General features: G+C 42.3%; 1 pseudogene; it reads left to right on the forward strand.

Moving 5' to 3' along the window:
- Window positions 1-3,143: 3,143 nt before the first annotated feature.
- LOC120029409 overlaps window positions 3,144-23,541 on the forward strand; it is a 48,520-nt pseudogene continuing 28,122 nt past the window's right edge.

Raw genomic sequence — 23,541 nt, forward strand, 5'->3', positions numbered from 1 at the left:
TCCTCTGACACATTGGTGCGGCTGGCTTCTGGGTTAAGGGAGCTGGGTTGTGTTTCGGAGAACGCAAGGCTCTCTCCCGAGTCTGTAGGGGAATTGCAGCGATGAGACAAGACTGTAACTACCAATTGTGGAGAAAAGGGGTAAAAAAGTTGCCAAGAATCAAATCAATAATTGAGCGATTAGCTGATTAGCTGACAACACCAAAAGTAGTAGTGCTCAGGGACACTTGACATAAAGGCCTAGATTCACGCGATAGCCGACACCCTCATAGGTGGTGTTATGGCGGTGGGGCGATACTGATGATTTGTCGCTACATATGGTTTGTTTACAAAGCTGGTTAGGATAACTATTGTGGCACGTTAGGATGATTATTGTGGCATGCTAGGATAACTAACGTGGGGCACTAGGATAATTAACGTGGCACGTTAGGATAACTAATGTGGCATGTTGGGATAATTAACCTGACACGTTAGGATAATTAGGTAGCTAGGAACCAAGTAGCTAAGAGGTTGTGAGTTCAAATCCCAAGTGGGGTTAAGTCCAAAGTAATCAACATACTGTCCATTAACACCTTAATTTAGCTGTAAAAATACAGTAACTAGTTGTAGTTTTACTGTATTTTCACCACAACTAGACAAAAACCTCCAGGAGACCATGACACAATGTTCAATAGAACTTCCTAAAAACTTCCTTGGGGACATCCCTGCACAGCACAGATTAATTTACACTGAGAGTGTTAAATCAACAGTGAAAGAGTTGAGTCTCTAGACCCATAAAGATATCGTAATAGCGTTAAATTAACACACTGTCTTATTGTAAAGCCTTATTCAAATATTTCCCAGAGTGCTTTTCAAATAAATTGTAGAGTTACCGCCCATGACTGGATTTATTAGTGACACAGACATGTTTGTTGCATTCAATTATTTTCGGTCCTACGGACTTCACCAAGTGAGATCAAACGTTTGGGCACACATATTCATTCAAGGGTTTTTCTTAATTTTTTTATTTTCTACATTCTACATCTGGCTACCCGGACTATTTGCATTGTGTGTCTACCTATCTTTACCTACCTATTGTTTACCTAATACCTTTTTTGCACTATTGGTTAGAGCCTGTTAGTAAGCATGTCACTGTAAGGTCTACAACCTGTTGTATTCGGCGCACATGACAAATAAACTTGGATTTGATTTACATTGTAGAACAACAGTGAAGACATCAGAACTATGAAAAAACACATATGGAAACATAAAGTAACCAAAAAAGTGTCAAAATCTAAATGTATTAAATATTTTACATTCCTCAAATAGCAAATCTTTGCTTGATGACAGCTTTGCACACTCTTAGCATTCTCTCAACAAGCTTCATGAGGTAGTCACCTGGAATGCGTTTCTATTAACAGGTATGCATTGTTAAAAGTTAATTTGGGGAATTTCTTTCCTTTTGAATGCGTTTGAGCCAATCAGTTGTGTTGTGACAAGGCAGGGTTGGTATACAGAAGATTGCCCTATTTCGTAAAATACCAAGTCCATATTATGGCAAGAACAGCTCAAATAAGCAAAGATAAATGACAGTCCATCATTACTTTAAAACTTCTTATGGCTAGGGGTTCCAACATCCCGCTGAAAAGGCAGAGCGCGAAATTCAAAAATATTTTTTAGAAATATGTAACTTTCATACATTCACAAGTGCAATACACCAAATTAAAGCTTAACTTCTTGTTAATCTACCCATCGTGTCCAATTTCCAAAAGGCTTTACAGCGAAAGCACACCATATGATTATGTTAGGTCGGAGCCTAGTCACAAAAACAAAATTCAGCCATTTTCCAGCCAAAGAGAGGAGTGACAAAAAGCAGAAATAGAGATAAAATTAATCACTAACCTTTGATGATCTTCATCAGATGGCACTCATAGGACTTCATGGTACACAATACATTTATGTTTGGTTCGATAAAGTTCATATTTATATCCAAAAATCGCAGTTTACATTGGCACGTTATGGTCAGTAATGTTGTGCCTCGAAACCATCCGGCGAATTTTCAGAGAGTCACATCAATTTACAGAAATACTCATCATAAACTTTGATAAAAGATACAACTGTTTTGCACAGAATTAAAGATATACTTCTCCTTAATGCAACCGCTGTGTTAGATTTCAAAAAAACTTTACGGAAAAAGCACACCATGCAATAATCTGAGTACGGCGCTCAGACACAAAAACAAGCTATACAGGTACCCGCCATGTTGTGGAGTCAACAGAAGTCAGAAATAGCATTATAAATATTCACTTACCTTTGATGATCCTCATCAGAATGCACTCCCAGGAATCCCAGTTCCACAATAAATGTTTGTTTTGTTCGATAAAGTCCATCATTTATGTCCAAATACCTCCTTTTTGCGCGTTCAGTTCACAATCCAAACTCACGAGGCGCGGGCAAGTACAGGCGAAAGTTCAGACGAAAAGTCAAAAAAGTTCCGTTACAGTTCGTAGAAACATGTCAAACGATGTATAGAATCAATCTTTAGGATGTTTTTAACATAAATCTTCAATAATGTGTCAACCGGATAATTTCTTTGTCTTTAGAAATGCAATGGAATGCAGGTCGCTCCCACGGCTATGCGCGTGACCAGCTCATGGCATTCTGCCAGACACCTGGTTGAAACAGCTCTCATTCCCCCCTCCTTCACAGTAGAAGCCATAAACAAGGTTCTAAAGACTGTTGACATCTAGTAGAAGCCTTAGGAAGTGCAGTATGACCCCATAGACACTGTATATTAGAAAGGCAATGAGTCGAAAAACTACAAACCTCAGATTTCCCACTTCCTGGTTGGATTTTTCTCAGGTTTTCGCCTGCCATATGAGTTATGTTATACTCACAGACATCATTCAAACTGTTTTAGAAACTTCAGAGTGTTTTCTATACAGATATACTAATAATATGCATATATTAGCTTCTGGGCCTGAGTAGCAGGAAGTTTACTCTGGGCACGTTTTTCATCCAAACATGAAAATGCTGCCCCCTATCCCAAACAGGAGACATGAAAGTCAGTCAATCTGGAATATTTCAATAACTTTTCTTCAAGTGCAGTCGCAAAAACCATCAAGCGCTATGATGAAACTGTCTCTCTCTATTTGCACCAGTAGCATGAGGAGGGATCCTACTGTACCTGGAAGTATAGATGGAATCTTCTACTACATATATCCCAATGCAACACGGCTAGCTGATCCACAGGTATTATCTGTAGTGTAAGTCTATAGGCCAGTTTCCCGGACAGAGATACAGTCTAGGCCTGGACTAAAAAGGATTTTAAATTGAGAATTTCCATTGAACATCCTTTCTAAGTCCAGGGGTATGCTTGATCGGTGTCAAGGAAACTGTCCCTCTGAGTCCTCCAGTCTCACCACATCTTACCTCATCATATGCTTGGGATACCTGAATGTTCAGTTTATGACTCTTATTTGTCTTCATTGTCTTCAATGGATTGTTTTCGTACACCATATGCTTGGATACCTGATTTCTCTCAGAAGCTACAACAAATACAACAACAACTGTTATAAGTGAGTCTTCAGTATTAGGGTGTGGGTTTGATTTAGAATTCTCAGTATTGATTTGGCACAGTGAAGATCTTGCATAGTTGGCTCATTCAGCTATGCCAGGAAGATTTATGACATGGAATGTTGTATTACCTCAATTGCCCTGAACGTTAAGCAACTGTATTTAAATCTTATTAGACCCTTGCCAATGACAACAATAATGTGTGTGAAAGAGGATGGTGACCTAATATGTTGAAAACTTGTTCTGCGATTTTGTGCCTTTCTGTCTGTGCTTGTTGAACAGTGGTACCAACTTTGTGTCTGGTTTTACCATCTTCTCAATACTGGGTTATATGGCTGGAGAACAGGGTATGGACATCTTCGTAGTTGCTGAGTCAGGTGACACTCTAAAGCAGTGGTATCCAAACCTCTCTTTGGGGACACCCAGACATTTCACTATTTTGTTGTAGCCCTGAACTAGCTCATTGATTTACCTAAACTGAGAGAGCGGAAAGCTGAGAGAGAAAAATACACTGCTCAAAAAAATAAAGGGAACAATTAAACAACACAATGTAACTCCAAGTCAATCACACTTCTGTGAAATCAAACTGTCCACTTAGGAAGCAACACTGATTGACAATAAATTTCACATGCTGTTGTGCAAATGGAATAGACAACAGGTAGAAATTATAGGCAATTAGCAAGACACCCCCAATAAATGAGTGGTTCTGCAGGTGATGACCACAGACCACTTTGCAGTTCCTATGCTTCCTGGCTGATGTTTTGGTCACTTTTGAATGCTGGCGGTGCTTTCACTCTAGTGGTAGCATGAGACGGAGTCTACAACCCACACAAGTGGCTCAGGTAGTGCAGCTCATCCAGGATGGCACATCAATGCGAGCTGTGGCAAGAAGGTTTGCTGTGTCTGTCAGCGTAGTGTCCAGAGCATGGAGGCGCTACCAGGAGACAGGCCAGTACATCAGGAGACGTGGAGGAGGCCGTAGGAGGGCAACAACCCAGCAGCAGGACCGCTACCTCCGCCTTTGTGCAAGGAGGAGCACTGCCAGAGCCCTGCAAACTGACCTCCAGCAGGCCACAAATGTGCATGTGTCTGCTCAAACGGTCAGAAACAGACTCCATGAGAGTGGTATGAGGGCCCGACATCCACAGGTGGGGGTTGTGCTTACAGCCCAACACCGTGCAGGACGTTTGGCATTTGCCAGAGAACACCAAGATTGGCAAATTCGCCACTGGCGCCCTGTGCTCTTCACAGATGAAAGCAGGTTCACACTGAGCACATGAGCACATGTGACAGACGTGACAGAGTCTGGAGACGCCGTGGAGAACGTTCTGCTGCCTGCAACATCCTCCAGCATGACCGGTTTGGCGGTGGGTCAGTCATGGTGTGGGGTGGCATTTCTTTGGGGGGCCGCACAGCCCTCCATGTGCTCGCCAGAGATAGCCTGACTGCCATTAGGTACCGAGATGAGATCCTCAGACCCCTTGTGAGACCATATGCTGGTGCGGTTGGCCCTGGGTTCCTCCTAATGCAAGACAATGCTAGACCTCATGTGGCTGGAGTGTGTCAGCAGTTCCTGCAAGAGGAAGGCATTGATGCTATGGACTGGCCCGTCCGTTCCCCAGACTTGAATCCAATTGAGCACATCTGGGACATCATGTCTCGCTCCATACACCAACGCCACGTTGCACCACAGACTGTCCGGGAGTTGGCGGATGCTTTAGTCCAGGTCTGGGAGGAGATCCCTCAGGAGACCATCCGCCACCACATCAGGAGCATGCCCAGGCGTTGTAGGGAGGTCATACAGGCACGTGGAGGCCACACACACTACCTAGCCTCATTTTGACTTGTTTTAAGGACATTACATCAAAGTTGGATCAGCCTGTAGTGTGGTTTTCCACTTTAATTTTGATAAATTCGATTTCCATTGATCATGTTTGTGTGATTTTGTTGTCAGCACATTCAACTATGTAAAGAAAAAAGTATTTAATAAGAATATTTCATTCATTCAGATCTAGGATGTGTTATTTTAGTGTTCCCTTTATTTTTTTGAGCAGTGTAATATTTAAGACGAACAGTATCTGGTTTTCTATGTTATCCTCAGCCTCCACTTTAACCATCAGCAATTGCCCATCTGCTTTAGCTGGGTAAAGTAGTCACAGCTCACACTTCCCTCAACTGAAATTTTTTTCAATACACCTTCACCTTGTTTGCCTCATGGAATCATCAACTTTGCTGACATACACGTAACAGAATATACACGTAACATAATATTTCATTTAATTAGTTCAATTGAATTACATTTGGTACAGAGGTACAGATATACTGTAACGATTTGTCTTGTTGTTGCCCTACTGCAGGTCCTGGCCTGGTGTTCATAGTGTACTCCCAGGCAGTGTCCCTGCTCCCCTGCCGTCAGTTCTGGGCTGTGTGTTTCTTCTCCATGATCATCCTGTTAGGATTGGACAGCCAGGTAAGATTTCAACACCCACCACACCCTCCATCTAGGTGTCCTGTCCCTGCTGTGTCCCTCCCTCTCCCTTCCCATGTACATTACCCTCTTTCTCAAGTTCTCCAGTTTGTCGGCCTTGAGAGCCTTATGGCCTCGGTAACGGACATCTACCTCAACGTTCTCAGAAAGGGCTACCGGAGGGAGCTGCTGCTGCTGCTGCTGCCTGGTCAGACTCATCATGGTCACAGAGGTGAGAGGTCACAGACACAGGTCACCGCTGCAAAAAAAGCTCTCAAACCATTGTTGTTGTGTGATGACAGGTAAAAGTGGTTCTCTGATAGAAGAACAAATGAGATGGCGACCTATTTCTAGCTCCTTGCCAACTTTACAATAATTCGTTTTTTTGTGTGTTATTTTTTACCTTATTCGTGTTTCTAGTTTTTTATTTCTATTTGTGTACTTGATTTTACATTTTTACTGCACTGTTCTGAGCTAGTAACACTAGCATTTTGCTGCACCTGCTACAACATCTGCTAAACTGTGCACGTGACCAATAAACTTTGATTTGAGGTAAGTAGAGGTAAAATAACTTTAAAACAATCAGCGATGAAAGGGTGGGGATGAAAGGGTGTCTAAGCAAGGCTTTTTGTCAAACTAAATATCTCAAATTAGTTGTAATGAATGTCTATTTCGCTGCAGTGTGGCCTCTACATCATCCAGCTGTTTGATCATTATGTGTGCAGTGGTGCAACTCTGCTAGTCCTCTCCATATGCCGTCACTCAGTGTTGGATGGATATATGGTAATACACCAATATGGAAAACTAGCTTCATCACCATATTTATTCTCATTCTCAAGTATTTTGTTATAGTTCATAGTTATAGTTCCTTTAACTATCCCTTTAAAAACAAGGAAACTGTTCATGAGTACACCTGTCTGTCTCTGTCCAAGGTGCTAAACGTTTCTGTGTCAACATTGAGGATATGATTGGCTACAGGCCCAAGTCTCTGGTGAAGTACTGTTGGCTATACCTCACCCCTACTATGTGCACAGTGACTTCAGGTCAAGTCCATTTCTATCATTATTTTGCTTACATTTATGGATATAATTTCACAATTGCAGTTGCTTACAATACCATATTCTATTAATATAAAATAAGACGAGATAAGAACGAAACAACATATTTTGGACATCTATTTCCTCTTCCAGGGAACCTTTGTGTTGTCGCTGCTGAAGTACAACCCTCTGAAGTTCAACAACACCTATGTGTACCCGTGGTGGGCCTACGGGCTGGGCTGGTTCCTGGCTATGTCCTCCCTCTCTCTCATCCCCATTACTATGGTCTACAAACTGTACCGAGGCAATGGGACATTTCTGGCAATGGCATTTTAGTTTTTCTCTTGAATATTTAGCACTTGAAAGAGAATTCTTATTGCTGCTAGATAAAATAAAATAAATTATGACAATCCGATCAATAAGGCTGGGACATTTCATCTGGGCCTGTCTCATATTTTTTTAACTATTCTGAGATACATTTTGAAGAATGCTTTCACTGCAAATTGATTATACTTATATTGATACCGCTTTACTTCTCCAGCGCCTCGAGGTGATCTGTCGGCCAGCAGATGATCTTCCCATGATGAAGAAGGATATGGCAGGTCTTTATGCTCTGAACCGTGTTACTGACGATGAGAAAACATTCAGCAATAATCTACGGACTGACTGACTGTTGCACTAATCATTTTAGGGTGGTTTCCCGAATATTAAGCCTAGTCCTGGACTAAAAATATTTTTCAGTGGAGATTCTCCATTGAGCTTGTTTTAAGTACAGGAAACCGGCCATTCATATTCTATTTTTATAACTTTAAAAAACGTTTTGTTTTATGATGTTGTTTTTATTTAGCGTAAAATAGCTTCGAATAGACCACCTAAACATTTTGTGTATACAGTTGAAGTCGGAAGTTTACATACACCTTAGCCAAATACATTTAAACTCAGTTTTTCACAATTCCTGACATTTAATCCTTGTAAGAATTCCCTGTCTTAAGTCAGTTAGGATCACCACTTTATTTTAACAATGTGAAATGTCAGAATAATAGTAGAAAGAATGATTTATTTCAGCTTTTATTTCTTTCATCACATTCCCAGTGGGTCAGAAGTTTACATACACTCAATTAGTATTTGGTAGCATTGCCTTTAAATTGTTGAATTTGTGTCAAACGTTTTGGGTAGCCTTCCACAAGCTTCCCACAATAAGTTGGGTGAATTTTGGCCCATTCCTCCTGACAGAGCTGGTGTAACTGAGTCAGGTTTGTAGGCCTCCTTGCTCGCACATGCTTTTCAAGTTCTGCACACATATTTTCTATAGGATTGAGGTCAGGGCTTTGTGATGGCCACTCCAATACCTTGACTTTGTTGTCCTTAAGCCATTTTGCCACAACTTTGGAAGTATGCTTGGGGTCATTGTCCATTTGGAAGACCCATTTGCGACCAAGTTTTCTTTAACTTCCTGACTGATGTCTTGAGATGTTGCTTCAATATATCCACATAATTTTCCTGCCTCATGATGCCATCTATTTTGTGAAGTGCACCAGTCCCTCCTGCAGCAAAGCACCCCCACAACATGATGGTGCCACCCCTGTGCTTCACGGTTGGGATGGTGTTCTTTGGCTTGCAAGCCTCACCCCTTTTCCCTCCAAACATAACGATGGTCATTATGGCCAAACTTTTGTTTCATCAGACCAGAGGACATTTCTCCAAAAAGTACGATCTTTGTCCCCTTGTGCAGTTGCAAACCGTATGCAAATTAATTACTTAAAAATCATACAATGTGATTTTCTGGATTTTTGTTTTAGATTCCGTCTCTCACAGTTGAAGTGTACCTATGATAAAAATTACAGACCTCTACATGCTTTGTAAGTGGGAAACCTGCAAAATCGGCAGTGTATCAAATACTTGTTCTCCCCACTTAATATTTCACCTTTTTTTAACCAGGTAGGCCAGTTGAGAACAAATTGTCATTTACAACTGCGACCTGGCCAAGATAAAGCAAAGCAGTGCGACACAAACAACAACAACACAGAGTTTCACATGGAATAAACAAACATACAGTCAATAACACATTAGGGGAAAAAATTATATATACAGTGTGTGCAAATGAGGTAAGATAAGGGAGGTAAGGCAATAAATAGGCCATAGAAGTGAAATAATTACAATTTAGCATTAATCCCGGAGTGATAGACGTGCAGATGATGATGTGCAAGTAGAGATACTGGGGTGCAAAAGAGCAAGAGGGTAAGTAATAATATGGTGATGAAGTAGTTGGGTGTGCTATTTACAGATGGGCTGTGTACAGGTGCAGTGATCGGTAAACTGCTCTGACAGCTGATGCTTAAAGTTAGAGAGGAAGATATAAGACTCCAGCGTCAGAGATTTTTGCAATTCGTTCCAGTCATTGGCAGCAGAGAACTGTAAGGAAAGGCGCTCAAAGGGACCAGTGCAATATACCTGCTGGAGCGCGTGCTATGGGTGGATGTTGCTATGGTGACCAGTGAGCTGAGATACGGCGAGGCTTTACCTAGCAAAGACTTAAAGATGACCTGGAGCCAGTGGGTTTAGCGAAATTATATGTAGTGAGGGCCAGCCAATGAGAGCATACAGTTCGCAGTGGTGGATAGTATATGGGTCTTTGGTGACAAAAAAGAGGGCACTTTTTTAAATTTACCTAGGCAAGTCAGTTAAGAACAAATTCTAATTTTCAATGAGGGTCCATGAACATTGGGTTAACTGCCTTTTTCAGGGGCAGAAGGACAGATTTTTACCTTGTCAGCTCAGGGATTTGATCTTGCAACCTTCCGGGTACTAGACCAACTCTCTAACCACTAGGCTATCCGCCACCCCACTGTAATAGATTACTTCCAGTTTGCTGAATAGAGTGTTGGGGGCTATTTTGTAAATGACATCGCCGAAGTCATGGATCAGTAGGATAGTCAGTTTTACAAGGGTATGTTTGGCAGCATGAGTGAAGGAGGCTTTGTTGCGAAATAGGAAGCCGATTCTAGATTTAATTTTGGATTGGAGATGCTTAATAGTGTAGTCTGGAAGGAGAGTTTACAGTCTAACCAGACACCTAGGTATTTGTAGTTGTCCACATATTCTAGGTCAGAACCGCCCAGAGTAGTGATGCTAGTCAGGCGGGAGGATGCGGGCAGCAATCGGTTGAAGAGCATGCACTTAGTTTTACTAGCATTTAAAAGCATTTGGAGGCCACGGAAGGAGTGTTGTATGGCGTTGAAGCTCGTTTGGAGGTTTGTTAGCACAGTGTCCAAACAAGGGCCAGATATATACAGAATGGTGTCGTCTGATTAGGGATGGATCAGAGAATCACCAGCAGCAAGAGCAACATCATTGATATTTACAGAGAAAAGAGTCGGCCCAAGAATTGAACCCTGTGGCACCCCCATAGAGACTGCCAGAGGTCCGGACAACAGGCCCTCCGATTTGACACACTGAACTCTATCTGAGAAGTAGTTGGTGAACCAGGTGAGGCAGTCATTTGAGAAGCCAAGGCTATTAAGTCTGTCTATAAGAATGCTGTGATTGACAGAGTCGAAAGCCTTGGCCAGGTTGATGAAGACGGCTGTCTTTTATCGATGGCGGTTATGATATAGTTTAGGACCTTGAGTATGGCTGAGGTGCACCCATGACCAGCTCGGAAACCAGATTGCATAGTGGAGACAGTAAGGTGGGATTCTAAATGGTCGGTGATCTGTTTATTAACTTGGATTTGCTGCAGGGGGTGCTGAGTTGTTGGCCGGGGTAGGGGTAGCCAGGTGGAAAGCATGGCTAGCCGTAGATAAATGCTTCTTGAAATTATTGCTTCTTCTAATTATTTTCGATTTAGATTTATCGTTGGTGACAGTGTTTCCTATCCTGAGTGCAGTGGGCAGCTGGGAAGAGCTGCTCTTATTCTCCATGGACATTATAGTGTCCCAAAACTTTTTGGAATCAGTGCTACAGGAAGCAAATTTCTGTTTGAAAAAGATAGCCTTAGCTTTCCTAACGGACTTAGTATATTTGTGCTGGTCAAGGGCAGTCAAGTCTGGGGTGAACCAAGGTCTATATCTGTTCTTAGTTCTACATTTTTTGAATGGGGCATGCTTATTTAAGACAGAGAGGAAAGCACTTTTGAAGAGAAACCAGGCATCCTCTACTGACGGGATGAGGTCAATATCCTTCCAGGATACCCGGGCCAGGTCGATTAGAAAGGCCTGCTCGCTGAAGTGCTTTAGGGAGCGTTTGACAGTGATGAGGGGTGGTCGTTTGACGGTGGACCCATTACAGACGCAGGCAATGAGGCAGTGATCGCTGAGATCCTGGTTGAAGACAGCAGAGGTGTATTTAGAGGGCAGGTTGGTCAGGATGATATCTAAGAGGGTGCCCATGGTTACGGGTTTAGGGTTGTACCTGGTATGTTCCTTGAGAATTTGTGTGAGATTGAGAGCATCTAGCTTAGATTGTAGGACGGCCAGGGTGTTAAGCATGCCCCCGTTTAGGTCACCTAACAGTATGAACTCTGAAGATAGATGGGGGGGCGATCAATTCACATATGGTGTCCAGGACACAGCTGGGGGCTGAAGGGGGTTTATAACAAGCGGCAATGGTGAGAGACTTGTTTCTGGAAAGGTGGATTTTTTAAAGTAGAAACTTGAATTGTTTGGGAACAGACCTGGATAGTATGACAGAACTCTCTGCAGTAGATTGTGACTCTGGCCCCTTTGGCAGTTCTATCTTGTCAGAAAATGTTATAGTTAGGCTAGGACATCCAGGTTGGTGGAGTGTGCTAAAGCAGTGAATAAAACAAACTTAGGGAGGAGGCTTCTAATGTTAACATGCATGAAACCAATGCTTTTACGGTTACAGAAGTCAACAAATGAGAGCGCCTGGGAAATGGGAGTGGTGCTGAGGGCTGCAAGGCCTGGGTTAACCTCTACATCACCAGAGGAACAGAGGAGGAGTAGGATAAGAGTACGGCAAAAGGCTAAAAGAACTGATTGTCTAGTGTGTTCGGGAACAGAGAGTAAAAGCAGCAGATTTCTGGGCACGGAAGAATAGATTCAAGGCATAATGTACAGACAAGGGATGTGAGTACAGTGGAGGTAAGCCTAGGCATTGAGTGACGATGAGATAGGTTTTGTCTCTAGAGGCACCATTTAAGCCAGGTGATGTCACCGCATGTATGGGGGGGTGGAACAAAAGGGCTAGCTAAGTCATATTGAGCAGGGCTGGAGGCTTTACAGAGAAATAAGACAAACATCACTAACCAAAACAGCAATAGACAAGGCATATTGACATTAGGGAGATGCATGTGTAGCCGAGTGATCATAGGGTCCAGTGTGTAGCTAGGCGAGCTGGAGGCACAGCGATTCAGACAGCTAGCAGGCCAGGGCTAGCAGGCTAACAGATGGGCCTCAGGGGGACGTCGCAACGGGAGAGCCTGTTGAAACCACCTTGGACGGTTACGTCGGCAGACCAGTTGTGATGGATCGGCGGGGCTCCGTGTCGGCAGCAAAGGGTCCAGGCCAATTGACAAAATAGGTAATTGAAGCCCAGGAATTGTCTGAGAAAAGCAGTCCGATATGCTCTGGGTTGATATCGCGCCGTGCAGACTGGCAGGAATTGACCGGGCTGAGGCTGGCAGATGTCCGAGTTAACGGTGATGACCGCTAGCGTGGCTAACTGACTACTAGCCAGTAGCTAGTTAGCTGGCTAGCTTCTGAGGGGGGGTTCCGTTTCTAAAGTATAAACAATAGCAGATCCGTACCACATTGGGTGTTGCGGGTTGCAGGAGAGTATGTTCAGTCCATAGATGGAAATTGAGATTAAAAATGTAAAAAATATATACGAAGAAAAAGGATATTTACACGGGACGGGACAAGACGAACAAAACAGACATCCGACTGCTACACTATCTTGGATTTTTAGATAGCAACAATGACAATAAGCTGCCATGTGGGGAAAGCCTAGAAGAGAATAAAGGGGGAAATTTGTCAGCGTGCCACAAGAGTGTCAGTCCGCTGAGCTAAAGCCTAGAGGAGAATAAAGGGTGAAATTTGTCAGCGTGCTACAAGACTGTTAGACCGCTGCGCTAAAGCCAAGTGGAGAATACCGGGGAAATTGTATACAGTACACAGTAAAGACAGCATTGCAAGTACCCCAAATTATCATATGGGTTATACTGACACTATCTGGCCAGTTGGTGACACCACAACTAATGTGTAACATCTACTGTATGTTCTAGTTATAGTTTTTTTGGGGCGGCTGGCGAAGGCATTCTACCGTCATTTCCGGTCACAACATGTAGACTTTTTTTTTTTTTTTTTTTGTCATTTAGCAGACGCTCTTATCCAGAGCGACTTACAGTAGAGTGCATACATTTTATTACATTTTTACATTTCATTACATTTTACATACTGAGACAAGGATATCCCTACCGGCCAAACCCTCCCTAACCCGGACGACGCTATGCCAATTGTGCGTCGCCCCACGGACCTCCCGGTTGCGGCCGGCTGCTACAGAGCCTGGGCGCGAACCCAGCCCAGCCTGGGCACGAACCCAGAGACTCTGGTGGCGCAGCTAGCACTGCGATGCAGTGCCCTAGACCACTGCGCCACCCGGGAGGTCCCTGTGACTTGTTGTGTGCTGCTCTGAGGTTTGTTGCTAACGTTTCTTTGCTACCTGGCAACTTTACCGTTATATATATTATATTTTTATTTTTCCCTCGCTCAACTTGTTTCATTCAACTTTTTCACCCCGGACGGTTTATCTGGACATGGTTCTACAGGACCTCCACCAGCCGAAGCTAAGTAGTAACATTAACATTATGCCTTCTAATTGCAGTCGCTGTACTCATAATATACAGGAGAACGATCGCCTTATGGCGAGGATAGCCGTGCTGCAAGCCCAGCTTCAGACGCAATCGTCAGGCAAGGGTAATTTAAGTGTAGGAAAGGATGAAACAGCGTATGTGTCACCAATAAGTACAGATAGTAGTATAAATCCCCAAGCACAGTCCCCGCAGCCGGACAATTTTCTCATGGCTTCTGGAAGGAAATGTTGTAGGAATGCTCAACCGGTGTCGCTCATTCAGTTGACAGAAACTTTAAACAGGTTCTCCCCATTAAGCCACGAGTCGGAGTCAGAGGCCGAGTCTTCTCTGGTCTCTCCTCCACCCGTTACGGGGTCTGAGACGCCGAAGCCTCCCACCATTAGCTCTGACAAATTGAACACGCTAGTCATTGGCGACTCCATTACCCGTAGTATTAGACTTAAAAGAATCATCCAGCGATCATACACTGTTTACCAGGGGGAAGGACTTCAAACGTTAAGGCTAATCTGAAGATGGTGCTGGCTAAGGGTGAAACTGGCGAGTGTAGAGAGTATAGGGATATTGTTATCCACATCGGCATCACCAAGCGCAACATAGCTTCAGCGTGTAAATCAGCTAGAAAGATGTGTCGGCATTGAATAATTGTCTCTGGCCCCCTCCCAATTAGGGGGAGTGATGAGCTCTACAGCAGAGTCTCACAACTCAAGCGCTGGTTGAAAAGTGTTTTCTGCCCCTTCCAAAAGATAGAATTTGTAGATAATTGTCCCTCTTTCTGGGACTCACCCACAAACGGGACCAAGCCTGGCCTGCTGAGGAGTGACGGACTCCATCCTAGCTGGAGGGGTGCTCTCATCTTATCTATGAACGAGATAGGGTGCAGGCCAGGCAGCAGACTGTTAGCCAGCCTGCCAGCTTAGTGGAGTCTGCCACTAGCATAGTCAGTGTAGTCAGCTCAGCTATCCCTATTGAGACCGTGTCTGTGCCTCGATCTAGGTTGGGCAAAACTAAACATGGCGGTGTTCGCCTTAGCAATCTCACTGGAATAAAGACCTCCTCCATTTCTGTTATTATTGCAAGAGATTGTGATATCTCACATCTCAAAATAGGGCTACTTAATGTTAGATCCCTCACTTCCAAGGCTGTTATAGTCAATGAACTAATCACTGATCATAATCTTGATGTGATTGGCCTGACTGAAACATGGCTTAAGCCTGATGAATTTACTGTGTTAAATGAGGCCTCTCCTCCTGGTTACACCAGTGACCATATCCCCTGCGCATCCCGCAAAGGCAGAAGTGTTGCTAACATTTACGATAACATATTTCAAATAACAAAAAAATACTGTTTTTGTCTTCTGAGCTTCTTGTCATAAAATCTATGCAGCCTACTCAATCACTTTTTATAGCTATTGTTTACAGGCCTCCTGGGCCGTATACAGCGTTCTACACTGAGTTCCCTGAATTCCTATCGGACCTTGTAGTCATGGCAGAAAATTTAATTTTTGGTGACTTTAATATTCACATGGAAAAGTCCACAGACCCACTCCAAAAGGCTTTCGGAGCCATCATCGACTCAGTGGGTTTTGTCCAACGTGTCTCCGGACCTACTCTCTGCCACGGTCATACTCTGGACCTAGTTTTGTCCCCTGGAATAAATATTGTGGATCTTAATGTTTTTCCTCATAATCCTGGACTATCGGACCACCATTTTATTACGTTTGCAATCGCAACAAATAATCTGCTCAGACCCCAACTAAGGATCATCAAAAGCGGTGCTGTAAATTCTCAGACTACCCAAAGATTCCTAGATGCCCTTCCAGACTCCCTCCACCTACCCAAGGACGTCTGAGTACAAAAATCAGTTAACCACCTAACTGAGGAACTAAATGTAAACTTGTGTAATACCCTAGATGCAGTCTCACCCCTAAAAACAAAAAACATTTGTCATAAAAAACTAGCTCCCTGGTATACAGAAAATACCCGAGCCATGAAGCAAGCTTTCAGAAAATTGGAACGGAAATGGCGCAACACCAAACTGGAAGTCTACCGACTAGCTTGGAAAGACAGTGCCGTGCAGTATCGAAGAGCCCTCACTGCTGCTCGATCATCCTATTTTTCCAACTTAATTGAGAAGAATAAGAACGATCCAAAATGTATTTTTGATACTGTCGCAAAGCTAACTAAAAAGCAGCATTCCCCAAGAGAGGATGGCTTTCACTTCAGCAGTGATACATTCATGACATTCTTTGACGAAAAGATCATGATCATTAGAAAGCAAATTACGGACTCCTCTTTAAGTCTGTGTATTTCTCCAAAGCTCAGTTGTCCTGAGTCTGGACAACACTGCCATGACCTAGGATCAAGGAAGAGACTCAAGTTTTTTAATACTATATCTCTTTATTTTTATTAATTTTTTATTTAACTTTTATTTAACTAGGCAAGTCAGTTAAGAACCAATTTTTATTTACAATGATGGCCTACCAAAAGGCAAAAGGCCTCCTGCGGGAACGGAGGCCTGGGATTAAAATAAATAAATACAATATAAATATAAAACACACATCACGACAAGAGAAACAACACAACACTACATAAAGAGAGACCTAAGTCAACAACATAGCAAGGCACAGCATGGTAGCAACACAACATAACAACATGGTAGCAACACTACATGGTAGCAGCACAAAACATGGTACAAACAGTATTGGGCACAGTCAACAGCACAAAGGTCAAGAAGGTAGAGACAACAATACATCACACAAAGCAGCCACAACTGTCAGTAAGTGTGTCCATGATTGAGTCTTTGAATGAAGAGATTGAGATAAAACTGTCCAGTTTGAGTGTTTGTTGCAGCTCGTTCCAGTCGCTAGCTGCAGCGAACTGAAAAGAGGAGCGACCCAGGGATGTGTGTACTTTGGGGACCTTTAACAGAATGTGACTGGCAGAACGGGTGTTGTATGTGGAGAATGAGGGCTGCAGTAGATATCTCAGATAGGGGGGAGTGAAGCCTAAGAGGGTTTTATATAACAAATTGATGAAAATAGTCTTGGCCTCTAAACCTTCAAGCTGCATACTGGACTCTTTTCCAACTAAACTACTGAAAGAGCTGCTTCCTGTGCTTGGCCCTCCTATGCTGAAAATAATACACGACTCCCTATCCACCGGATGTCTACCAAACTCACTAAAAGTGGCAGTAATAAAGCCTCTCTTGAAAAAGCCCAACCTTAACCCAGAAAATATTTTAAAAACTATTGGCCTAAATCAAATCTCCCATTCCTCTCAAAAACTCCCAAAAAAGCTATTGCGCAGCAACTCACTGCCTTCCTGAAGACAATCAATGTATATGAAACGCTTCAGTCTGGTTTTAGACCCCATCATAGCACTGAGACTGTACCCGTGAAGGTGGTAAATTACCATTTAATGGCATCAGACCAATGCTTTGCATCTGTCCTCGTGCTCCTAGACCTTAGTGCTGTTTTTGATACCATCGATCACCAAATTCTTTTGGAGAATTTGGAAACCCAAGTTCTGGCCTGGTTTAGATCTTATCTGTCGGAAAGATATCAGTTTGTCTCTGTGGATGGGTTGTCCTCTGACAAATCAACTGTACATTTCGGTGTTCCTCAAGGTTCTGTTTTAGGACCACTATTGTTTTCACTATATATTTTACCTCTTGGTGATGTCATTCGGAAACATAATGTTAACTTTCACTGCTATGCGGACGATACATAGCTGTACATTTCGATGAAACATGGTGAAGCCACAAAATTGCCCACCCTGGATGCCTGTGTTTCAGACAAAAGGAAGTGGATGGCTGCAAATGTTTAACTTTTAAACCCAGACAAAACAGAGATGCTAGTTCTAGGTCCCAAGAAACACAGATCTTCTGTTGGATCTGACAATTAATCTTGACGGTTGTACAGTCGTCTCAAATAAAACTGTTAAGGACCTTGGCTTTACTCTGGGTTTATATGTATGCTCCCCCTAATTCTCTTTCTTTCTCTTTCTTCTTTTCTCTCTCTTTCTCTCTCTCTTTCTCTCGGAGGACCTAAGCCCTAGGACCATGCCTCAGAACTACCTGGCCTGATGACTCCTTGCTGTCCCCAGTCCACCTTGTCGTGCTGCTGCTCCAGTTTCAATTGTTCTGCCTGTGGCTATGGAACCCTGGCCTGTTCACCGGACGTGCTACCTTGTCCCGGACCTGCTGTTTTGGACTCTCTCTCTACCCTACCTGCTCTCTCTATGAAAAGCCAACTGACATTTACTCCTGAGGTGTTGACCTGTTGCGCCCTCTACAACCACTGTGATTATTATTATCTGAGCCTGCTGGTCATCTATGAACGTTTGAACATCTTGGCCATGTACTGTTATAATCTCCACCCGGCACAGCCAGAAGAGGACTGGTCACCCCTCAGATTCTGGTTTCTTTCTAGGTTTCTTCCTAGGTTCCGGCCTTTCTAGGGAGATTTTCCTAGCCACCGTGCTTCTACATCTGCATTGCTTGCTGTTTGGGGTTTTAGGCTGGGTTTCTGTACAGCACTTTGTGACATCGGCTGATGTAAAAAGGGCTTTATAAATACATTTGATTGATTGATTGAAAACAAAGAGCCCAATGTCCTAGACCTCTGGAGAAGGTACTGTAGGACATACACACTCAGATGAGTATCCCTGTGATGTATTTACAGTGCTAAAATTCCCATACAGAACTCATAATTACCAGATCATTCTCCTTTGAACAACAAAGCTACAGTAAATCAGCTTGATAAGAGAAATGACAAACAGGCGCCATTACAGCCATACACAAAGTCAGATACAGAAAGAAGCTGGACCTAGGCGTGTCCCAGATTGCTCCCTATGTATTGAACTACTTTTGACCAAGGCCCATAGGGCTCTGAACTATATAGGGAATAGGGTGCTATTTGGATGCAACCCTAAAGGCTAATGAAACACTGATTAGTAAACCTAATTATATCCAGTATCTTCATTCAAAAGCCTTTTGCATTGGATGGTGGATGCCTCTGACTGAAAAAAAAATAGAAAAGCCAATCACCATTAATATACATGGCGTAGAGAGTGATTAGTGGAACAAAGACAAATGCTGTAATATCCTCTCAATGATTTTCTCTTATTCTCTCTCATGGCCATCAGGAGTTGGTAGGCAGGCTGGGACTACATCTCAAATGGCACCCTATTCCCTACATAGTGCACTACTTTTGACGAGAGCCCTATGGGTCTTGGTCAAAAGTAGTCCACTAGGGAAGAGGGTGCTATTTAGGACACCACCTGGGCTGATGGTAGGATAGCTTTGGCTCTAATGATTAGTATGACAAGGGTAATCAGCCTTCCCACTAGTACACTACCCTTCAGAGCCCACATAGCTGGCATGCTGTGGAATCCCTCCCTGGACCAAGAGCCCAGAATGGCAGAGGGGTTAGAGAGGGAGATGGCACACATGCATGCAGACATACTAAACATATCTGACACAAAGCACATGAGACACACACACACATACATTTTAAGTAAATTGTTTAAATCCATCAATTACATTTACATTAAAAAAGGATCCAAACATTTCAAGTCCCTGTATGTATGGACACACACACACACATGTTTATTTTACTATCCTTGTGGGGACCAAACAATTGATTCCCGTTCAAAATGCTATTTTCCCTAAAGTTTACTACAAGGTCTACGTAGACACAAGATTTCAAATGTTGCAATGTCGTTTTTCAAAAGGGGCAGCTCCTTGTAATGCGCTCCAGCATTCAAATTACTTTTTTTACTACCTGAAAATTGAGACATACTGTATCATTCCTTCTGCAGTCATGGGGGCAGTGTTGTCACTTGCTTCCTTGATCTGATCTATAGGCTATATAGGCTATTCATCAAAGTTGCCTATTTTGCATTGATAACCAAATATAATTTCAGCGACTGTTCAAACAGTAAACCAATTGCAAGAATCCACCCAAAAATGTATTTTGTTTAGGAGTACAGACTATTGTGAAATTGTAGAACCTGCTGTAGCAAACTAGCTAGCCATGTGCTTTTTTCTTTATGAACAAAACATGATGAAATTATATATTTAGCTGATTTGGCAATGAACACACAAGCAGCCTAACAAACTGGGATAATGTTTTAGGTTACACCGGCAAGTATAATAGTATTTGCCACGGCATGTTTTATAATTATACATCTGATTATTTCACATGGAGATGTGGAAATCTAAAAAGGCTAGCTAACTTGCTATGATTTTAGAAAGGCTAAAGCCAGCTAGCCAGGCTGCCAGCTAGCTACTACCAGATTTATTTTTCAAGTGCTATTACTAGCAAGGGAAGGCGATTTGTCCTTGTTATCACAAAAAGAAAAGACCAAAATAAAAATGTCTGCTATCGCTCCCTTGTCAATGGTAGTGGGACTGGCTATGATATCATGTTACCAAAAGGTGTCCGCTACTCACACTCCACCTAAGTACACACACATACAGAAGATCAACAGAGTGAAGCTTGTAGTAACCTTAACCCCTAACCCTTAACCTAACCCTAACTTTAACCCCAAATCCCTAACCCAAAAGCAGCCAACAAGTGCTCAGCATATGTGGGAACTCCTTCAAGATTGTTGGAAAAGCATTCCAGGTGAAGCTGGTTGAGAGAATGCCAAGAGTGTGCAAAGCTGTCATCAAGGCAAAGGGTGGCTACTTTGAAGAATCTCAAATCTCAAATATATTTTGATTTATTTAACACTTTTTCCATTACTACATGATTCCATGTGTGTTATTTCATAGTTTTGATGTCTTCACTATTATTCTACAATGTGGAAACTAGTAAAAATAAAGGAAAACCCTTGTGTGTGTCCACATTTTTGACTGGTACTGTATATTGCTAATAATGTGATAGTAGGGTGACTCCCCAAGCTTGTCTCAAACCCAAGACACCAGTACCAATGATGAATGCCCTAACCACTGTCCCAATAAGGGATATCTCTAGGGGAGTGGTCACCAACGAAGATCACTTTCTGAGTCAAAATGTAAGCCGAGATCTACCACTCAGATTTTTTTTTTAACATGACTTAAAAAACGTAAATCAGTGTTGTAAAGTACTACTTAAGTAGTTGTTTGGGGTATCTGTACTTTAGTATTCATATTTTTGACAACTTTTACTTTTACTCCACGATATTCCTAAAGAAAATAATGTACATTTTACTCCATACATTTTCCTTTACACCCAAAAGTACTTGTTCCATTGGCACTTTATTCTCAAAATATTGCCTCTTTATCTTCACTTGGCCCTAATACTCTTCAGTATGTTACTCCTATGACCAGAGAAAGTGAAATATTCATTGATATTGTAGCATGAGTGGAAGTAGGGAGAACGTTCATTTTATGACTTATAAACGTGTTGAACAAAGTGTTGACAGTGCTTAATGACAGCTTAAACATGAACTTACTCATAAAAACAGCAACTCTGCTATATTTGTTGAGTCTCTCTCTATTCATGGTTTTAAACGTTTTTAATTCTCACAGTATCACATTTTCTGTGCACTCAACGTTTCTTTTCAGTCTATGGCTCGAGTTATAAAATTCTTTGCTCTTATTTTCCCAGGCAAGTTGACTGAGAAAACATTCTCATTCACAGCAACGACCTGGAGAATAGTTACATGGGAGAGGAGGGGGGATGAATGAGCCAATTTGAATCTGGGATGATTAGGTGGCCTTGATTATTACAAGGAAACATGAACCTCCTGAACAGGTAATCAAATGGCTACCCGGACTATTTGCATTGTGTTCCCCACCCCCCCAACCCCTCTTTTACACTGCTGCTACTCTCTGTTTATCATATATGCATAGTCACTATAACTATACATTCCTGTACATACTACCTCAATTAGCCCGGCCAACTGGTGCACCCGACATTGGCTACCCGGGCTATCTGCATTGTGTCCCGCCACCCGCCACCCGCCAACCGCCAGCCGCCAACCCCTCTTTTATGCTACTGCTACTCTCTGTTTATCATATATGCATAGTCACTTTAACCATATCTACATGTACATACTACCTCAATCAGCACGACTAACTGGTGCCTGTATGTAGTCTCGCTACTGTTATAGCCTCACTTCTGTGTATAGCCTCGCTACTGTTATTTTTCACTGTCTTTTTACTGTTGTTTTTCTTTCTTTACTTACCTATTGTTCACCTAATACCTTTTTATTTATTTATTTTTAACTTAGAAATTGCACTGTTGGTTAGAGCCTGTAAGTAAGCATTTCACTGTAAGGTCTACACCTGTTGTGTTCAGTGCAAGTGACAAATAAACTTTGATTTGATTTGCAGACATGGTGATCTGAGCCATTTGATTGGCCAGCGGTGGCCTATAGGTGCACTTGATTTGATCTCTGGGCCTGCCGGGTAGGCAGAGTTTTACCTTCAGACACATGAAATGATTCAAAATGGGAACACTTTGCCTTCTCGGCACTAGGGATGCTGAATCAAGTGCACCTACTGCCAACAAAATAGGAACACAAGGCTTTAATCGTTGGGTTTTTTACAAAAATGTTTGGTGATCGACTAGGAATGCTTTGAGCATGTGCTTATTGGGCCAGTGTAGTTAGGCCCTGTCCAGATAAATCATAAACCCCCCTCCCTAGGCACTTGTGCAGATCTGAAACAACTTGATAGGTGTAAGCAATATAGTGAATGCACTTGGAAGTAAATCTCTGCTCTGTTAAAAGTACACTCAAAAAAATTATTTATTTGTCATAGTGATTCAGAAGTATCATTAAAACAGGTTAATATACCCCAACAACATTACACAACAAAAGAAAGCCCTTAAATTGCTGAAATAAGTAAATAAAATCAATGATAAGAGAATAGTCAGATTAACTGATAGCTGATACGAACATTGAAGATTGACATACCCTGAAACAAGCCCAAACCCCAGCTGAGGACATGTTGAATAATAATTATTGTATAATTGAACATGCACAATGTATTCATGTGTGTGTCAAATATGTAATTTAAAAACACTATGTTAAAAGCACTGTGTGTGTGTGTGTGTGTGTGTGTGTGTGATTATCCTTAACCTTGCCAACAGACAAAGAGCTATGCATGGATCAGTGGTTCACCAATCAGGGCCTCAATTGGCATGGCAACAGTAACATAACGTGACATGTAAAGATGTATTTTTTGGGACACAAATGTTCATGCAACTCTCCCATGAAACATGTCTAGAGCATTAATATCTTATATTCTGATAACATGGCAACCATGTTCTGTGTATATTTGGTGGGACGTTGATGGAATATTCTCCTAATATTCCCCTAATCTCCTTATCCCAGTTACTAATAATCATGAACCCATTAAAACTTTTTAGGGATAGGGGGCAGCATGTTCACTTTTGGATGAATTGGTGCCCATAGTGAACTCCCTCCTACTCTGTCCCAGATGATAATATATGCATAATATTATTACTATTGGATAGAAAACACTCTGAAGTTTCTAAAACTGTTTGAATTATGTCTGTGAGTATAACAGAACTCACATGGCAGGCAAACTTCCAAACAGGAAGTGAGAATTCTGAGAAGGGTCGATGTGAAAGTCATCGCCTATTCAATTCCCTGTAATATATGGATCTGTTTGCACTTCCTACGCCTTCCACTAGAT

This window comes from Salvelinus namaycush, chromosome 35, assembly GCF_016432855.1.
Source record: "Salvelinus namaycush isolate Seneca chromosome 35, SaNama_1.0, whole genome shotgun sequence".
In the NCBI taxonomy this organism is placed as follows: domain Eukaryota; kingdom Metazoa; phylum Chordata; class Actinopteri; order Salmoniformes; family Salmonidae; genus Salvelinus; species Salvelinus namaycush.